The sequence below is a fragment of the Mustela lutreola genome, chromosome 2, assembly GCF_030435805.1.
Source record: "Mustela lutreola isolate mMusLut2 chromosome 2, mMusLut2.pri, whole genome shotgun sequence".
NCBI lineage: Eukaryota > Metazoa > Chordata > Mammalia > Carnivora > Mustelidae > Mustela > Mustela lutreola.
In genome coordinates this window covers 64880883-64902171 of record NC_081291.1, presented here as the reverse complement: position 1 = coordinate 64902171, position 21289 = coordinate 64880883, and positions in this window count along the sequence as shown.

Below are 21289 nucleotides of genomic sequence, written 5' to 3'. Positions count from 1 at the left end.
GTACCAACTTGCATTCCCAACAGTGTAAGAGGGTTCACTTTTCTCCATATCCTCTCCAGCATCTGTTGTTTCCTGCCATGTCAATTTTGGCCATTCTAACTGGTGTAAGGTGGTATCTCAATGTGGTTTTGATTTGAATTTCTCTGATGGCTAATGATGTTGAACATTTTTTCATGTGTCTGTTAGCCATTTGTATGTCTTCTTTGCAAAAGTGTCTGTTCATGTCTTCTGCCCATTTTTTTACTTGATTATTTACTGTTACCTTTCCTATTCCAGCCACTCTGGCTTACTTGATATTCTCTGAACACATAGCAGCTTCCCTTCCTAGAGCTTTTATAATTGCTCATACCACCCCTCCCCAGACACAGAGGAGGCTGGCCTTCTTACAGCCTTCAGATCTCTACTCAAATCTCACCTCCTCTAAGGGATCTCTCCTGATTACTTTCCCCAACAAGGCACTCCCTCACCTTTTCTTTTCTTTATGACATTACCCGTAGTCCCCCCACTCCATCACAGAAACACACATTCATTCATCTATATGTTTACTGTCTTCTCACTAAAAGGGAACTACCCTAAAATGTAACTTCCACACATAGCAAGAAATTTGTTGTTGTTTTAAACTGCTTCATGCTGAGCCCCTAGACCAGTGCATAGAGAGTTGATATTCAGTAAATACATGCTGAGTAAGTGAACTGTATCTGAATTATCTAAGTTTGAGAATTATTGACTTTGTTTAATGACAGCCCAAATGGCCGCTATAATTACATCACTGTCACTAACATTTTAAAATGCTTCTCTAGGAGTACCTTGGTTCTCAGTGGGTTAAAGCCTTTGCCTTCGGCTCAGGTCATGATCCCAGGGCCCTGGGATAGAGCCCCGCATCAGGGTCTCTGCTCAACAGGGAGCCTGCTTCCTCCTCTCTCTCTGCCTGCCTCTCTGCCTACTTGTGATTTCTCTCTCTCTGTCAAATAAATAAAATCTTAACAAAAAAAAAAAAAAGAAAAGAAAAGAAATAGCAGTGTACAGCCACACCCCTAGGAGATTCAGATTTAATTTGCTTTGGGTGAACCTAGGCACTGGCACTTCTTAAAAGCTCCCCTGGTGATTTTAATATGCCATCAGGGGGCCAGCATCTGGTTTATAATTCTGGGGTGCTGGAGTTAGGGTAACACTGAAAGGAGGCATGTTCCAGGCAGAGCCAAGTACAAGGCTCTAGGGTGAGCCTTAGGAAATATAGCCGGTCTCAGCCTCCTTGAAGAACCCCAGGTCAATGCGGAGGGTTTCACAGTTGCATGCTCATGTCCCAGTTAGAACACCGGCAATACTTGGGTATTTGACAGCTTTAGAGATGTGGAAACCTAGGATGATTCAAGGAAAGGGGTGCCTGGGTGACTCGGTTGGTTAAGCATCTGCCTTTGGCTCAGGTCATGATATTAGTGTCCTGGGATCGAGCCCAGCATCGAACCCCACATCGAGCCCCACATTGAGCCTGAAATGCCAATAGAGTATTACCCCCACCTTAAAAGACCACCAGAGACATGAGTCAAAGCCAATCAGCAAGGGTCGTTTATTGCAGGTTCGAACCTGGACCTCTGCGCCGCTCGTTGCCAATAACGCGGAGAGGTCCGGAGCTGGGTCAGTGCAGGATTTTTATATTCAGATACAAACAAGTTTCGGGTGTGGCTGAGCTGATTGATTGATAGTTTGAACAGGCATACTTGGCGTCAGTGGATTGGGTCAGGGGACCCGCGTGCGAAAGCAGACAAAGCAATCTTACAGAAGCAGAACTGGCCGGTTAGCCCACGCATGCGAAAAAAGCACTATCAGGATATTGAAGGCCTGGTTACTATCAAGTAAAGACAATTGGGAGTCTCCTGGTGCAATGTTACATTCCTGCTATCAAGCATCCTTGTTAATGAGATTTAGGTTTAGAAGAAATTTAACTTTACTTCTAAAGAAATTTACTTTTCCTTCTACCTCCCCCTCCTTCGGTTTTTTATGGAGGGGAGGGTGACATCAGGGCTTGAGGAACTGGGTTCTGTGTCCCTGGAAATTGGGCTATTGATAAGGTAACTTCTTTGTACATCTCAAGGACATTTGCAAACCAAGAGAGACTCCTACCTTGCAGGACTGTGATCTCTGCAAGTTAACTACTTATCGTTTTATGGCAGTCAGGGGTGCCTGAGGAATGCTACACATATGGAGGGGAGCGGATGAAGGGGGGGTGCAAGGCGCTAGCCTTTGCTTTATCCTCAGCCAGCCTCCTGCTCCTTCAAGCCCTGCAACTGGCTCCCTTCTCAGTGGAAAGTCTGCTTCTCCCTCTGCCTCTCCCCCTTCGCCTGCTCATGCTTGCTCTCTCTGCCTCTGTCTCTTTCTCAAATAAACAAAATCTTTAAATAGATTAAATAATTTTTAAAAAAGAAAAAAGTGGATGCAAAGATTTAAGGATTTGGAAAATAAAATATATGAGGCAAAGGTCAAAAATTAGATTTATTTAGCCGGGAGAAGTAGAGTAGGTAGAAGAAGAATTTGTGGAAGCATAGTTAATTTTTCGATCATCTTTAAATGTATACATGTATCTCACATGAAGAAAATGTATACCAAAATTTCTTCATATTTCACATGAAGAAATAATATACAAAAATGTGTGAAATAGGCACAGGAGAGGTTAATCATTTATATCAGCATTACATACACAAATACACACGGATTGATTACGGACAGATATCTACATAGCATTTACCATGAGCTGGATGCCGTGCTAAGCTCTATGTAAAGCTGCCTGTATATTCACTCAGCTGGCCCTTTTATCAACCCCATGAAGTAGATACAAATATTATTCTTATTTTAGGAGAAGTCTAAGTCACATAAAGGTGAAGTAACTTGCCTTTGTTGCCATATGGATCTAGATTAAATACAAGTGGATTGGTTGCACTGTCCATGCTCTAAACCATTATTTCATATTGTATGTATATACATACATATATATGTTTTATATAGACTGCGTGAGTCCAGGCATGTATATATCCATCTGTCTAGATACGTATGTATGTTATTTGTGAGTGTACCCCCCCACAGATACATATATGTCTATAGGTAATGTCTTAACATATGTACACATTTTGCTTTACAAAATGATGCAGGGGTAACCGGTTGACAGGTATTAAGGAGGGCACGTGTTGTGATGAGCACTGGGTGTTATACACAACTAACGAATCATTGAACACTACAACAAAAACTTATGAGGGACTATATGCTGGCTAAATGAACATAATGAAAAAAAAGATGCAGTTTCCTTTAAACAATAAGCATACTTATTTAAACAACAATTTATAATACTGGGATTCACAAATAGGTAAGTAAAAATTTTGAAGAGAAAAGCACTTCTGTTATCGTGTGGCAGCCCATTACAAATCCTTTGCCATGGAAGCTTTTCAGATAGATTAACTGGAAAGCACAAGTGATTCAATGAAAACTCTTGCACATTTGTTCTGAGTTATTTCACCATGTGATGGATAAATACGTGAAAAAATGTGTCCTTTTGGGATTTCCTTGAGAGACAAAAGACAAACATAAAAAGCTGGCTTTTAAATATTAAGTCTCTGCCATTCAGTGGCTCAATGGCTCATTGTTTTCTAATTGGCTAATTGGCAGGAAGGGACAAGGGTTAGTATTGGGGAGGGTGACGTTCTTGAGACTGCATGCACACCAGTGGGACCGTTGAAGACTTTGTTTTGCTTTGCCAGTTGCTATTTTAATAAATTAGGCAAGATGCTTACTAAAGGATTGCCCAGTGAAGTAGTTGAAATACCGTTTTTACAAATATAATCTAACATTTTTTTGGAAATAGGTCTGGGTTTAATGCAATAATCTTTTAAATGACAAATATACACATGGTTATAAAAATTTAAATATTCTTTTATTTCCTATTGATTTACTTGAGAGAAAATTTAGAAACCTTCCTATGTTGGATTGAAACTCTTTAATTACTTAAATATTTATAATTTGATAATTATAATGCAAACTTAATTGAAAGGTCAACTCAAAATGATTCACAACATAAACATTTGATCAATTTAATTAAACAATACTGAGTTTAACAAGTGTGTAACAAGAATGAACAAATATAAATTGAGGAAGAGAAGTGAAAGTCTCAGAAGGCTGAGAATGATGAATAAGTAGGGAGGATGATAGCAGTCACACTGGCCCTTTTTCCATTGTCCTGAAGTTGTAGAGAATTAATGAAATATTTGAGTAGCAAAGATAAGAGACAAAGATGCTTTATGGAATACTGGTGATGAAAGTCTTCTTGTGAAAGGACAGCCACTCAGCTTGTTTGATGCCTATTAAAGACCAAATTATACCCCTGGGGATAAAAATTCATGTTTATAAAAAAATAAAAAATTAAAAAGAAAAAAGAAAAGAAAAGAAAGAAATCCTGAACTTAAAAAAAAAAAAAAGACCAAATTAGCCAATTTTTAAAACAGAGCCCTGCAGAGCCGCTCTGTTCCTAGGCTCATATTCTCTTTGTCTAGTGGGATATATGTTTTGAATGTAGATGAACTTTTTAGACATAGTTATGAAGTGACTCATGGAGTATCAGCAAGCATTTCTGTCCTGTCAGCTGGATTTCCTTGGAAGACCATATCTGCTGCCTCCCCTCCCTCATCCAGTGTCCCCTGTGGTTAGAGGTCTAGGGACAGGGAGTGTTTTCCCCTCTGTGGCTTGCACCCTACCTATTCTTAGCTAAGGTTTCTGCTTTAAACTCTTCCCTGTTTCTGTACCCTGGTGGTGGGTGGACCTACAACTCTAGGACACTTCTATCTTTCTTGAAAAAGGCCAAAAGCAGCTGCAGCTCCACTGCCCATTCTCTTGGCAATGCCCAGATCTTGTCATCAGAGGCAACCTTCCACATAGGAGGTACCATTAGATCATATCAACCCCAGGAGAGAAAAATCGGTCAGCACTAGGAGGAATGGATGGCAAAATTCTCAAAGGCACTGAACTTGTCTTATTCATCTTCACATTTCCAGAGCTACCAACAATGCCAGTGACCAGCAGTCACTTCAGTGATTTTGGTTGCACCGAACTTGGACTCCTTTTTACCCCCCTCCCCACCTCACCGTCAGGATCAGTGGCTCCACTGTGTATTTCTTATAAAATTACCAAAAAGTTTATTTATTTTATTTATAATGATAAATAATTTATTATTTATTTTATTTTATTTATAATGCCTAGCATGTGATTTGTTCCAGATTAACAAAATTTCCAAAATTCAGATGCCTTAACTAAAAAAAAAAAAATTTAAAGATGAGTTATGATATATAATTTGGGATGTAAGGTATGATAAAAAAGAAATGAGTTTTAAAACTGTATTAGTCAAAAATTGGTGATTTCTAAAATGTCCTTCAACAGTTGAATGGATGGGGTGCCTGGGTGGCTCAGTCAGCTAAGTGTCTGAATTTTGGTTCCAGCTCAGATCATAATCTCAGGGTCAGGAGGTTGAGCCCAGAGTCAGCAACTCGCTCAGAGCGGAGTCTACTTGAGATTCTCCCTCTCTGTCCCTCCCCCAGCTCAATCTCTCTCTCTCTCTCATACCCCTCCCACTTAAAATAATTAATTAATTAATTAATTAAAATCTTAAAAAATAGTTGAAAGGATAAATAAATTGTGGTATATTAACACATTGGAGTACTATTCAGCAACAAAATAATCTGTAACTATACAGAAAAATATAAATGTTGCATATAATATTCAGAGAACAAAACCAGATACAAAAAAAAATAGTGTATGAATTCATTTATATCAAATACAAAACAGGTTTAATTAATCTGTGCTGTTAGAAGTCATGACAGTGGTCATCTTAGAGGCAGAGGTTCTCCTCTAGGCATGGTTCAGTCCTCAGGGCATATTTGGCAATGTCTGGAGACTTATTTGGGGTTATCGCACTGGGCATGAGCATTGCTATTGGCAGGTAGTGAGTAGAGGTCAAGGATACTCCTCAACATCCTAAATATACAGGGTAGCCCCCACAGCAAAGAATTGTTCAGCCTAAAACATCAATAGTGCTGGGGTTGAGAAGCCCAGTCTTAGAGGAGTCGCGGCTGAAAGCATGCACAGGAAAGCTTCTGGGGTCTGGTAATATTCTGTTTCTTATCTGCTTGCTGACTACACAAGTGTGCTCAGTGGAAATGTCATCAACCTATACACATATGGTCTGTGTACTTTTGTACATGTATATTAACTTTCAAGAAAATGTTTTAAAAATGTTAATAAGTTACCTATGCTTTGGAAAGCTTTGTTTAATGAAACTGTATCCTAGGACTCAAAGAATATATTAAGTAGCTATCAGCTTACATTAACCAAAATCATCTAGATTTTGTAGAAAACAGAAAAAAAAGTAATGTTTTACAGAAAACCCTAAATGTTTAATGATAAGACACAATTTAAATCTTTTACTCATCAAAATCTTGCACTGGATATCAGGATTTAGGATGCACTTTAAAATGGTAATGACAACTTCATAAAAAAAGACTCATGCACCAATAAAAAATGCATGAATGTTTTATTTACCAGAAAATCCTGCTTGATCTGTAGATAGGAACCTGGCCAAGCCACTTAGAATCAGAATTTGTTGTGTCAGCATATGCAGAAACCAAAGAAGAAAATTCCCACTTTAAAATGCCTCAGTGCTTTGCATAGCCTCTTGTTGGGGCCTCTTTTTAGTCTGTGCATCTGCAGCATCCCTCACTCTGGGATTGTTAGTTCACAAACTCCCCATGCACAGAGGCCGGGCAGAGATTGAAGAAAGGTGTACGTCACTCCAGACTGGCAGGTGGCTGGTTTAACACCCAGGCTTGTCTTGGGTGGCCATGAGACCAGTAGACCCATACCCACTGCTGGAATCTTACAAGTTTATATGGCAGTGTGTATGAGGTTCAGTCATGTATAGACACCTCCCAGAGAGTCTAAACCCCCTCACTATCTCAAGTCTGGGTCCTTGAAAGTGGCTCCAGTTGTGGGGAAGTTGAGCAGAAGGTACATTCCAAGGACAGAGAAGGAGGTGAGGAGCCTCCAATTTCCATCTGTAGCTTGTGGATCAACCCACGATCACATCCTCTAGATGACCTTCCCCAAAAGTGATGAGGTCCGTTGGCTCATGAAATTTACAAGATTTTTCATTGCAACTGTTTTTAACAGAGTATCCTGATTGGAGAAATCTATCATGGTTATCCTGTCCATGCCTCCCATTTCTTTCTTGGGTGTGTTGAGGGCATGTAATTTGTTTTTTTAGTTCACAGGCCTCCAATCAAGCCTCATGTGAAAGGATATAGGTCCCAAAATCATGGACTCCAATACAGACGGGAAAAGGCCCTGGGAAGAGGTAAGGGCATTTTGCATATAGAAGACATGTGAATAATTGTGGCCAGAAGATGGGCTGTGGAAGATTACCTTTAAAAAAATGGGCATAGTTAGAGGGCAGCCTCTACCTAGACCTCCATGCACTATGTCTTTGCAGTTCTTCCTTATGGAGATGGAGTCCATTTTACCACTGCTTTAAATCTGTACTGGATTTAAGGCTTGTTTTGATTAACAGAGTGTAGGGAGGGGCGCCTGGGTGGCTCAGTGGGTTAAGCCGCTGCCATCGGCTCAGGTCAATCTCAGGGTCCTGGAATCGAGTCCTGCATCGGGCTTTCTGCTCGGCAGGGAGCCTGCTTCCTCCTCTTTCTCTCTGCCTGCCTCTCTGCCTACTTGTGATCTCTCTCTGTCAAATAAATAAATAAAATCTTAAAAAAAAACAAAAGACAAAACACAGAGTGTAGGGAAAGGTGAGACCATCCCATTTTAGAGCCTAATGCTCACCAGGTCTTACACATTTCTGCTCACTCTCTTAGAGCCATGTCCATGCTGTGTGAGTAAGCCTGGGCTGGGCATCTGGTAGAGACTACATGGAGCAGAGGTAACCCATCCCAGGTGAGACCATCCTAGACCAGCTGGGCTTGGCTAATCTAAGGGATGCTCACATATACATAAATGAGTTCAGCCAAGACCAGAAAATTAACTCAGCTGAGCCCAGTTCATATTGGCAGCCCACAAAATCATGAACCAAATAATTTAGAGAGATTTCTTATACACCTTTGTTCTCAGAAAGATGACCATAAGCTGCTCTGACATTTATTCTATTCATGTCAAGTCCAGTTTTTTAATAGTTCCCCTTTCCCAATAGTTGATGAAAGTCCCTGAGTGGAATATCATTGACCTAGCTCAAGTAACCTAGCACTGTGGCCAGGAAGTTGGATGTTTGGTGGCCATACCGGGGTCCTTCTCAGAAACTGGGGTGATGGGATAGACTGCGGGAGAGTGATGACCTCCAAAAGGCAAAAGTAAGAGCTGTCCAATGCACAGGATGCCTTGAATCTCATTGCCTCTAATGCTAGAATTCAGCTGCTAGAATGTTCCCAACTGGATGGTTATTCATTACTCTGTAGATTCTGTCATAACCACAGAGATCAGAGTGATTCATTTGTTAGTTTTTCTATTTGCATGACTTGAAACATGGAAGATCACAAGGGAAAAAAGTCAATTCAAACCAAGTTTTGTATTTTGGATGCTTTGGCATGGGGGTATTTCTGGGTAACTTATTTTCTACCATATTTTGTCCTTGAAGCATTCCAGATCTCTTTTCTCCTGAAAGTGAAGGAAGGTGGTATTGGCCAATTTTACACTGTCATGTGTTATGGAATGACACACATTATAATAAATACTTCCATTTTTATGGAAAGTAGAGTTGGAAAAAAATGAAGAAAATGTTAATGCTTGAATAATAAGTATAGAGAATTGACAGATAATGGACAAAAGAATACTATTTCCTTTAATCTTACTTAATAAGCTTTATCTTCTAGCCTTTTGATTTTCTCTGGCTGACTGTAGATGTGCTTGACTTGAATTTATTTACCCTCAAAAATAATGAAGACTAAGAGGTGGACATGGTGTACGAGTGGGAAAATCAGTGGAAAGAATTGACAGGGCTTAATAATCCTCCAGGAGATGAAGATTGTGTGGGCTCCTTCTGTTGAAACACAAGCTTTGTGATGGGTAATTCACCAAATCATCCTGGTGAGTAAACCACTCAGGAATCAAAAAAGGAATTACAATATATTCCACAGGATGGAATAATCTGCAGCTGTTGCATAGTGACAGGGTGAGTGTAAACAACATTTTGCCAAGTGAAAAATATATCTAGCTGTGTATTATATCATCATTTTCATAATATATGTATTGTATATATAACAACATATTATCAGTGGGGTCTCCAAAAACAGATCATTTGAATGCATTTCTCCCTTTAATGTTTATTTTTTATATTTTATAGGCTCCCAGTGTTAGAATATATTACTTTTATAATTATAAAATATACAAATGAAAATATAAAGTGCATCAATTAACCAATTGATAGTCATGCTAATAAAATATTTACAACCAGATAAAACTGATTCCCTAGCTCCTCAAGATGTGTCTCTCTTGTATGAATTTTGAAATCTGTTTTGTAGTCTGATGAGGATATTCTTGAGCGCTGCAAGGTTTAGGCTAAACTAAATAATTCTGACATCTAGAGTACACACTCTATGTCATATCCTGTTCTAAGTATTTTATAAGCTTTCACTCATGTGCTACGCACAATATCCTATGAGGTAGTTACTACTGTTATCATTTTATACATGAGACAATTGAAGCATGGAAATTTTAAGTTAAGATGTGGTAGAGTCAGACTCTTGGGTTCTTTCTCTTGACATCTATTCTACAGTTCTCTTCTATCTTGTGAGACAGGTCATTCCAGATATCACTCATCTGAAAAGGAAAGACTTCTTAGAGAAGAAAGTGGGACTGTAAACTCAGATATTCAGTAGCCACAAGAAGGTCTTGATGTTCTTCTCTTTGTCTACTCATGGAGTAATTCACCTTGAGCTTTCAGGACAGCATCTACCATATAGAATCTGAAGGGAGATGTGAAGAAGAAAGAAGAGACTCCATCACAACCTTTGCTTTAACAGGGGTCCCCTTTTTAAGGCTTAGGATACAGTGCAGGTAACCAAACTGATATCTCAGGTTATGCTGCCCATAAGATACTGGTTGTGTGCTAACATAAAATATTCTGTACTTTCATAGCCTGGGAATCACTGCATTAGGAAAAGTTAGAGGTCTATCGCATGACTTCTCAGAGTCTTTATTATGCTCATGTACATTTTAGTATCTATGGGGTAGATATAGTGTGCACCATTCCCAATTTTGGTTGAACCACAAACATCTTTTCATGGAGCATCTTCTACTAACTCCCCAAATTAGCGTTCTGTTGAACAAAATTGGAGAAACATTAGTCTCAAAAAATGATACTCTTGATATTGTTTCCATTTCCCTTAGTTTTCAGTGACTTTTAAAAAAATATCCAAACCTTATCTCAAGTGTCCTCTAGAGACATGAGAAAAGGATTTATATCCCTGTTTGGATACATTTATTAGAAGAGTAGCAATCTACTGAGGTCAACATGGTAGAAGTAGCCATGAGCTTCTAGAGGAAATAAATCTTGGTGATGGAATAGGAACAGTGTCTAAATCTTCACTCAGTTCATCATTAGTTCTCTCCCCATGTACAGTAAACGTTGGGAAGCTTATTGTTAATGAAGCAGTGTTTCCTTCTAGGAATGTTAATTGAGTTTGGTCTGTTGAATTGTAGAACTTCCTATGTGATACATATGGTTACCAGATAAGCATATGGAAGAGCTCATCATCAATGACTTGATTCAAAAGATAAGATGGCTATGGCATGGGAATGATGCTACATTCTCATTTTTCATATGGTGGGGAAATGAGATCCTTTATATAACTCAAAAGTCAGTGCATAAAGCCCTTCCCAGAATTTGGCCCTGCACATGCTCATATGTGAAAACACTGTATATATTAGGTTGAGTTGTAAAGTCATAAATGGAAAGAAGTTTAACATTCCTGCTAGAAGGAGACTGCCAGGTAAATTACTAGGCACATTACTGTACTTGCTAACATAACCAACTAATAAATATTCCAAAATTTGTGAATGCCTTGGAATTGCAACTACGTCTTATTTTCAAAGTGGTTGACAGGGAAAAAGAATAGTGAAGGAAACCCACCGACATCACTAAGGATAAACTGTTAGATGACTTTTAACTTACAATCAATTTCATTCAGTGAGTAATCTATTCTAAATTATCCAGCCAACAACTAATCTGCTCTCTGAATGAGCCCAACAAGATCAGCTGAGCCAGCCCAGTCCCAAAGACCCACCTAGCCAACCCACAGAATGATAATCTAGTGTTTATTACTCTAAGTTGCTAGATTTTGAGGTGGTTTGTTTCACAGCAAAACTTAACTGATGCAGTGTTCTTGGCATGGTGAGCACCTGGTGTCTTTTCCTTGATGACCTGGCCCCATTTTGCCTCTTAATGTCTTGACCGAACCTCTGGGTTTCAGCCAAATCCCAATCAGGTCCCTGGCCTTGGCAAACTACCTCATATCCCCTATGTGGGAGTAATACGTGGGTAAAGCCTACTTCCTCCCAATAGGCTTGCTGGCCCTCAACAATCAGTACCTTCCACATTCTTTCATAGGGAGTATAGAGGTTATTTGTGGATTTCTTCTACGCTGTGTAACAGTCAAGGCATTCTAAGGGTTCCATCTCCTATTTCTTTCTCACCTTAAATCTGACATGGTTCCACTCCTCTTTGGCAGCAGCTGCTCTGTGTTGCCAGATGGTAGCCATGTGGGTCTGTCTCCTTCCAGAGTTCCTAGCGAGCTGTGGAAATAAATGAAGACCATGCAAATAAAGCCTCCAATATTTGTGATTGGTAGAGTCAAACGCAGGCAGGATAGGAAATCTTTATAACAAAAGAAAAAGGAAAGTGTTAGGTATGATCTGATTGGACATTGTTGGTATAGGAAATCTGGATCAGTCTAACTAGATATGGGGCATCTTATGGGATTGGTTTGGCTTTCTCCTTTTGATCCTCACTTGGAAGCTGGGGCAAAAAACTTAAGAAGTTGGCAATTATGAACTGAATGCTAATTGTTCTGGGCCAATTGCTATAGAGGTTGTGTTTTCACTTCTTAAACTGGTTGCTGTAGAGGTTGTGAGTAAGCATTCTATTGTCATATAGACTGGCCATTTTCCTTCACGTATTCAACCCATCTGTCTCCCTTTTGGTTATTCTCCCACTCTTGCAAGTAGCAGATTGACCTATTCAGGGAAGGCTACAGATCCGGATCTTCACTATGGGGATGGTTCAGTTGTCTCCATGGTCAACTGTATTGCAAGATCATCTCGAGCTTTTTGTTGTCATATTGTCCTGGTGATTATCTGTCAAGAGAGCAGCTATGCAGTAGGATTTACAATTCTGGATAGAATGCCAGAGACCACACCATGACCACTCACAAAAACAAGTATAATTAACAGTCCCTATAAGACACTTAACAGGAGGGGCGCCTGGGTGGCTCAGTGGGTTAAGCCGCTGCCTTCGGCTCAGGTCATGATCTCAGGGTCCTGGGATCGAGCCCCACATTGGGCTCTCTGCTCAGCAGGGAGCCTGCTTCCTCCTCTCTGCCTGCTTGTGATCTCTGTCAAATAAATAAATAAAATATTTTAAAAAAAAAAAAAAGACACTTAACAGGAACCAGGAGCCCCGATTGCCCAACCCAGTCCAAGTAAACAAATTCCATGGGCCATGTAGACCAACCTGAAAAAGCCAAGTCGTGTTTTCCTTAAGGCAATGTATTGCCTGTTCTACTTTGCCTGTTTCATTGATCTAAGTACAGCAAGAAGTATTAGCAATGACACAAAAACCACCATGACTAGCCAGCAAAAAATCTAGAGCAATACAATTATCCATCATTACCTGTGCCAATGAGTAGAGATTGGTCTGTACATCATCTAGGGTGGAGGAGTATTGTTTTAACTTCTGCCAAGGTTAATGATAAGTTTTTTATAGTATTTTCTGCTTATAAGGTCTCCCCCTTGGGAACACTGCTCTGGTTGTTCACATAAACAACTGGTTAGTAATTTCCCATTTGGAGTGCTTGGATAATCAAGGGTGGGCTTATTTGGGGACTTGCATCTCAGGGAATTTGCCAAGTTTGTGATTTCTAGGATTACGGACTCTGTATACAGATAAGTCTTGGCATACTATTGGTAAAGTGCATGAAGTTTAAGTCTGGGGCAAGTAAGACCAGGCATTCTGGCTGCAAAAGAAGTAGTACCCAGTAGGGGGCATTCAGAGACACAGGAGAAAAGGAATTGTTTATGGTAGAAGATCAAAAGAAAGGTCTTAGATTAGCCCAGTTACAGTTTGATCTCCATTAACCTCTTCCAGGTGGCAAGTAATTGGCCCATCACTTCCATGAAAGTTGTTGAATTCAAATGTCTTGCAATAATTGGTTCTTTTTCTGTGACAGAAGGACACTACCATATTCATGTGTTGATTTATTTATTTAGATGCAAATGTCATCAGCTGCCATCCCTTATGATCTGCTTATTAAGACTGAAATTCTCTAGAGGTTTTTATCATGATGATCTGGTGACGGTTGACATATACAGCAATCAGTAAGACTCAAGGCCGTGGCTACTGTTTGGGATCATCTAAGAATGGCATTATAATAAGTATGTTCTGACCTAACAATTATAATAAAGTGGGATGAAAAGAGGAAAAGAGCCATTATGGGTGGGTAATAACCAAGGGTCTATAGAAAATGAGAAGAATGGTTATGAGCAAGCAGATGAATAACAAAATAGAAATTAGCCAGGAGTCTAGTCCCATGTCTTAGGCAGTGGCTATCTACTATCCTAAGTCATCTGCATATTCCACAGATCCTTGGTCAGCTACTTACTTCCAAAAGTCAGCTGCTACTAGTGGATCTCTGGGAATTTGGAATTTGAGGTCCCTTATAGGAGTAGCCTACCAATGATATGGAATTCCAAATTGCTTTTTTAATTATGAAACATGAACCTAAGGACAACTCCCTGGAGCTTCACTACTGTATTTGTTGCTAACGGTACATGATAAAGTCCATTCCAGTGAAGTTCAAGAATAGTCTTTTCTCCGATGTCTCTTCTAATAGATGAAATGCTTTATTTTAAGAACATCAGGAGGCTGAGCCTGTTTAGGAAGGTGTTGTGGGAAGGCAGATGGGGATGAGTACATGAGTCCCTTGCAATATTTTGCCAACTCTGCAAGAAACAGGGCAGAATATCAGAGGAGAAGTCCCTAAATGTGTGGGTCTTGTTACCAGATGTTAGAGGAATAACTGTTGTGTCTCTGAGAGAGTGGACTACACAGCCATAACCTCCTACAGTTTCTTTTGTATGTGTGCACGATTGAATTATGGTCTAATAAAATTCTGTTGGAAATGTTTTGGGTATGGCTTTTAGTAGACTTTTCCCTAACTTTGGGGCCCTTCTTGACCCTCAGGTTTATTATAAAAGAGAGACTCTGGAGATCCCTTTCTGTGTTCATCCAATCAGTTTTTGCCATCCAGGATTTTAACATCTGAGGTTTTGACCAACATGTGTACAAGTTGACAAAGTTCAGGTAATGGTGGGACATATGAATGCATCTAAAAGAAGGCTAAATTCTATGAATAGGAGTTGACTTTCTATGGGTTAGGGAAATTCTGAATTATAACTGTGAATTCAGGTCAGATTCAAGGCACACCTGACTTATGGGAAGGATAGGTTTTTAGAAGGAACCAGAATTGGGGGGTTTTAGGAAAGTCAGGAGGAAGAGACAGGGGATCTGGACAAGGGAAAGAAGAGTGAGAAATTACCAGAAGTGTGTAAGGAGAGAGATCAGAAGAATAAGAGGAATGAAAGAGAGTTAGATGTAAAGAGGTAACTGGAGAACACAGAGGGAGAACTTACTCAGGGAATGAGTCTAGTTTGTCATTGCTTCAGACTGTCAGGTTGCTCATTAGCTTTGGCCAAAGAATCTTTTAGTGAAGGAATTTTTTTAATCAGAATTTCGTTTGGAATCAGGCAATGTGATGCTCCCAGTTCTGTTTTTCTTTTCCAACATTTCCTTAGCAATTCGGGGTCTCTTCTTCTTTCATACAAATTTTAGGATTGTTTGCTCCAGCTCTTTGAAAAATATCGGTGGAGTTATAATTGGGATGGCATTGAAAGTATAGATTGCTCTAAGCAGTATAGACCTTTTAACAATGTTTCTTTTTCCTATCCATGAGCATGGAATGGTCTTCCAGATTTTTGTGTCTTCTTCAATTTCTTTCATGAGTGTTCTGCAGTTCCTCAAGTACAGATCCTTTACCTCTTTGGTTAGGTTTATTCCCAGGCATCTGATGGTTCTTGGCGCTATAGTAAATGGAATCAATTCTCTCATTTACCTTTCTGTATTTACATTGTTAGTGTCTAAGAAAGCAACCGATTTCTGTGCATTGATTTTGTATCCTGCCACATTACTCAATTGCTGTATGAGTTCTAGTACTTTGGGGCTGGAGTCTTTTGGGTTTTCCATGTAAAGTATCATGTCATCTGCGAAGAGAAAGAGTTTGACTTCTTCCTTGCCAATTTGAATACCTTTTATTTCTCTTTGGTGTCTGATTGCTGTTGCTAGGACTTCTAATACTATGTTGAACAAGAGTGGTGAGAGTGGACCTCCTTGTCGTGTTCCTGATCTCAACGGGAAGGCTGTCAGCTTTTCCCCATTGAGGATGAAAAAAAAAGAAAAGAAAAGAATTTCATTTGAAGGCTCTGCATACCAATACAAATGCTGCCTATAAAACCTGAGAAACTTTAGATACTTTCTTTCCCAAGGCACCTCTCAGACAAACAATTTTATTCAAGCCAAATGTTCCCAGATGGCTACTGAAGCTCCAAATCGCCATTGGTGAAGATGTGCCATTTAGAGCAACATATTAGGATTATAAGAAGAGTTCAGGTAGAAAGGAGGAGTTTCTCCTGGAATTGGTGGAAAGAATATCTCACCTAGTTTTTTTCAGTAATTTGGCAAAATTTGTCCAAATGGGTTCTGGTTTAATGAGAACCACAGACTCAGCTTATAGGGTACTTGTGCCTGTTTTCTATTCTGTGATTCTCCTTAACAGGACAAACACTTTTAGATAGCATATCACAAAACAGAACCACAAAAGAGAGCAAAATTGGTCCCCCCAAAATGGCCTGATTACTCTAAGGATGTGAAGCCCAGAGAAAACAATAACAAAATTCAGAAACCAAACTGAGAATGAATAGCTGTGGAATTCCACACCCAGAGAGCAGAGCTCAGAACCAGGGCTGATTCGCAAATGTTTGGTGAGAACTTGACAAGCCACTAGTGGCAAGGCACAAAGGGCCTCTGTGGGCATCTGGCTTAGTGAAGGCTGAGGTCTGTGGTGGTGGGCAATGCAGTCTGTCTCAGTAGGACCTTTAGGAAAACTGTGGGAATAAATGAAGATCGACCAGATGAGAATTAACAAGCTTTTTGTTCAGCGTTTATGTTTGGCAGAGACTCAAAGGCAGGCAGTGGAATAGGAAACTTTATAATGAAAAAAGGAAGACTTCAGGCATTCTCCCTGACTGCAGGTATGGGGCATGAGGAAGTTGGAAGCAGGCTAACTAGAAGCAGGGCATCCAATAGGATTAAGCTGGAAACATATATGGCTTTCTCTGATTGGCACTAAGTTAGAAGCAGGGGCCAAAAATAAGGAAACTGGTAGCCATTAACCAAGTCCTGATCATCGAGGGCAGATAACTGCAGATAACTGCAGAGGGTGTGGTTTGGCTTCCTGGCTGGTTGCTGGAGAGATTGTGGATCAGTCCCGTTGTCATCTATGGTTTGGCTGTTGTCCATTTGTACCTTCAGTCTCTCCGGGGCTCAGCTCTGCTAGCCCCAAACGCTATGTCATCTCCATCTCCTTACCATCTGCCCACATTTCCATTCTGGGTCCCCTAGGGATCAAGAAAGATTCAGTCCTAGATCCTTGGAGAACAAAATACTGTTGTTACCTATTCACAATCATTCCAAATGATTCTCTTGCTCTTCTGGCAGAGAGAGTTCTCCTGCTCCTTCTCCCTTTTCTGCTCCATCTTCATCCTCCTTTTTTCCCTCTTCCTCCTCTTCTTCTTTCTCTTCTACATCCACCTCTTCCTCCCTTTCTTCAATTCTCTTCTTCTTCCTCCTCTTCCTTCTTCTCCTATTTTCTCTCTTTCTCTTCTACCTTTTTTTCTCCTTCTCTTCTTCTTCCTTGTCTTTTCCCTTTCTATAGAGCAGAGTCTTCTCTCAATCTTCTTAGATTTCTGTCTTCCAGGTAGGATCCACCTTTTTTGTCTCCTGGAACCATAAGCCGCTTGGCTCTGCCTTAAAGATAGTGATGGTCAGAGTGGAGGGGGGAATTACTGAGTGGAGAAATATCCTCAATGATCCGGTAACATCACTGCCATCAGCATCACTTCACCTCTGGAAGGAATTTTAAAATACATGAAAATTCAGGTCCTGATTTAAAAAATAGCAATGTGAATATTCAGCATACATGAAAGCATCTGAACATCTTTGAATTGTAAATGTTGGTGGATGACCATTTTCTCTGGCACCTTAATTCATTTAATAAATATTTATCCAGCTCTTCCTTTGTGCTAGGCTCTGTTCAAGGAACTTAGATGTATCAGTGAGCAAAACAAAAATCTCTGCCCTCATGCAGCTTATATCCTAGTGAGGAAGACAAACAAAAAGTACCAAACAGAATAAAAAGTTAAGATTGTGTTAAAGGGTGACAAGTGGTGTGGAATAAAGAAAAAGCAGAGCATGGTAGGGAGGATCAGGCACTGAGGGAAAGAAGACAGATTCATCTGTCTGCTTCTCTTTAGGGATGCCTGACTGCCATTTCGATGGAACCTTATTGTTAAGCCTCAGTGAATAAGATCATGACAATTAAACCATCCCTCAGGCTTTGAGGATTGTTGTGAAGGGGATGAACACTCACACACAAGGCACTGGCTAAATTTCCGGGCATTGCTGCTAATTTTATTAACCCTCAGCACAACTGCAGGCTGAGTCAGCTGCCTCAGACGTCAATTGGTTCAGGATTCAGAGAAGCATAGTATCTGATTTGGCTCCAGAGGTTAATAGCTGAGCCTGGTTTTTTTTGTAGGGACCTAATTTATAATAAGAAAAAGTGTAAGAGCAGACAGTCACAAATAAAGACTGTAATTCAGTAATCATCTACTTCTGTAAAATAATATTTTTAACAGTATCTCTTAGCAGCACCAGGATCCTTTATTGGATACTGTAATCAGTGAATGACAAGATTCTATAATTATCTCTACACTATCCCTCCAAGATAGAATCAGCTTTACTAAAGAAAGCAATAAAGCTTTTTAGAAGCCATTATTTAATAGGGAGCAAATATCTGTATAATAAAATATTAATTATTCTAAAAATACCTTATAGAAAAACACTGTACTTACCAGAAATAATTAATTCTTTTCTATACATTTCTAGTTCTAGTTCTGTTTAGTACAGTGTGAGCTGTTTCATCAATGCAAGATACACATATGGTCACATGTCTTTTGTTTTTCCAGATAATCACTACTTAAAGTCTAGGATTTCCATTTTGAAGCCTCCCACTTCTCCTTGACTTGTCTGAAACCATGAGTGTTCACTCAGTCCAGTGAGCTCCATCCCATTTCTTCATATAGCAAGCAGACTGGATGTGCGTCATGGTCCTTTGTTCTTTTGCTATCTTGTCCTGGGTGGAGCTGCTGAGAACTAGTGACTGGTGCTGTGTGGCCTGGTTTGTAAAAGATTTCGTGTGAATGCAAGTTTTCATTTCTCTAGGACAAATGCCCAAGGTGAAATTGCTGGGTTGTGTAGTAGGTTCAATTTTGGTTTTAGAAGAAATAGTTTTCCAGAGTGGTTGCACCGTTTTACATTCCCAGCAATGCATATGTGTCAGAATTTCTTTGTCTCCTCGTCAGGATTTGGTGTCATCACAATTTTTTTTTTATCTTAACCCATTCTGATAGTATGTAGTGATATCTCATTATAGTTTTAATTTACATTCCCCTTGGCTAATGATGTTGAGCATTTTTTCATGTGCTTATTTGTATACTTTTTAGTGAAATATCTTTTCATATCATTTGCTTGTTTTCTAATTAGATTGTTTGGGAGTTTTTGTTATTGAATGTTGAGCATTTTTTATATATTCCAGATAGAAGTCCTTTGTCAGATACGTTATTTGAAAATATTTTTCCCAGTGTACCATTGTCTTTTCATCTTCTTAATGGGGTCTTTCACAGAATAGATGGGTTTAAAAAATTTTTTTTGATGAGGTCCAATTCAACAAATTTTCTTTTCACCCACTTGTTTTTCATTTAACAAATAATCACTGGATGTCTACCATTTATCAAGATAATGTTCAAGGTGCCTATAGGAATCAAAGATGTGACATGGTTCCAATTTCAAGGCATTCCCAGTCTAATTGGGAGACTGGAGATACATCCAAATAACTAATATTACAAAACAAACACTAAGTTGAAATGGAAGAGGTAGAGGTACATTTTTTGGAAAATCAGATATCATGTTTTGGCTGATGGAGAAGTGGCGGGTGGAAGTTTCATCACTTCTATGCCAGCGCTTGCCACAAAATGGTATAGAAACTTCCTTTATAAAATTGTTTTTTTAGACTAAAATGATCATTTTTAGATAGCTAACATACTAAATCTCATTATGTACCAAGCAATTTCACATACATTGTATCAGTTAATAACACAGTGGACAGGATTATGCTACATTTTGTATTTAGGGAATCTAGAATTCAGCAAAGTTAAGTAACTTGTCCAAGGTCACAAAGACAGGAAGCAGTAAGGTCACACTGGCACCCCAGTCTTGTGATTAATGCTCTTTTAATTCTATCCAGAATCCTCCTGAGACATGTCCTTCTCTTGCCAGGATAAACTCATCAATCTTCTAGCTAAGAAATGGACTGTCTGATTCATGTTTTAAAAGATGAGATACACATCCTTGGTTCACAAAAGTCAATGAGCTCTTCTTGATAAAGGAAGAATCCATTTAAACTTTTACATTGGTCAAGATCATGCAGAAAAGGGAAAAACAAACACTGCCTGTGAGTCATGAGAAGCAAAAGAAGGTATGGCTATTCAGTAAAATTTTGCTGAATGACAGCTCAGAATGGACTAACCAAGGGGATAAAACTTTAGGTCATTTTGCTGTTACCCAACTCATCTCCAAATGCCAAACCTTTCATAGGGAATGTTTAAAAAAAAAAAAAAAGTCAGTAATAGTTCAGGTGAAGAATGGAGGTTTTGCCTGTTTCTGACCTACAAGATGACAAATAGGGAACTGGGGCTCTTTCTTGTTCATAAGGTCTCCAGATTTCCATTTGTACTTTCTTCCTGTCTTATTTGTAAGCTTGCCCAAATCACTAAACTCTTCTGTATGTATTTGTTTCCCTTTTGAAATGTTTATCACTTACATAAGATGTTAGGATCTTGATTCTCAAAGAGTCTGTAAAGAAGCAAATTTATACATTAGGTGAGTTTTACAAACACCAGCCTAATGTCAAATCTTTGAATGCAGATTCTCGTCCAGATGCTGCCATTACTGGGCCCCATGTATAAAGTAACTCTTTCACATTCTACACTCAACCCTTTCCTCTGCTGACCTGTGCCTGAAGTTAGACCTACCATTTTGTATAACAAAAGTAAAAATAAGAACATTGGAGGAATACCTTTGGTTGATCAGATTTTCTCTAGGGTAAGCGGGAATGGAACAGGAGGGCAATGGTGCCTCCAGGCAGAGGAACTGAGAGGCTGGGAGCAAGGATGGGAGGGAGTCTGGTTAACTGTGTAGCCATCTGCACTAGGTTAATTTCGTATCATGCCAATGCTAATCGAGCACAGATAACTAAAACTGAATGTAAACAAAATAGGAACAAAACACAAACTTTCTTCCACTTTAGGCAGTTTGTGGATAATAAAATCCCTTTAAAAGAGGAAACTCGATCTTAAGAGAAATCAACTCTTTTATCTTTCAAGTTCCCTTCTTAAAGGTTTTTGTTTCTGTTTTTTGCGGCTGCGAGCGAGCAGATCAGCAAAGGAGCCATCCATTTCTACTGAGCAAATTTACACCGGGTGAACACTCTCAATCCACTGTCCTGCGAGAGGACTCCCAGGGGTTTAGGAATCACCCAGTGTAGCTCCACAGACACATTATTTTGATGGAGTGACTTCCATGTTGCGGGTA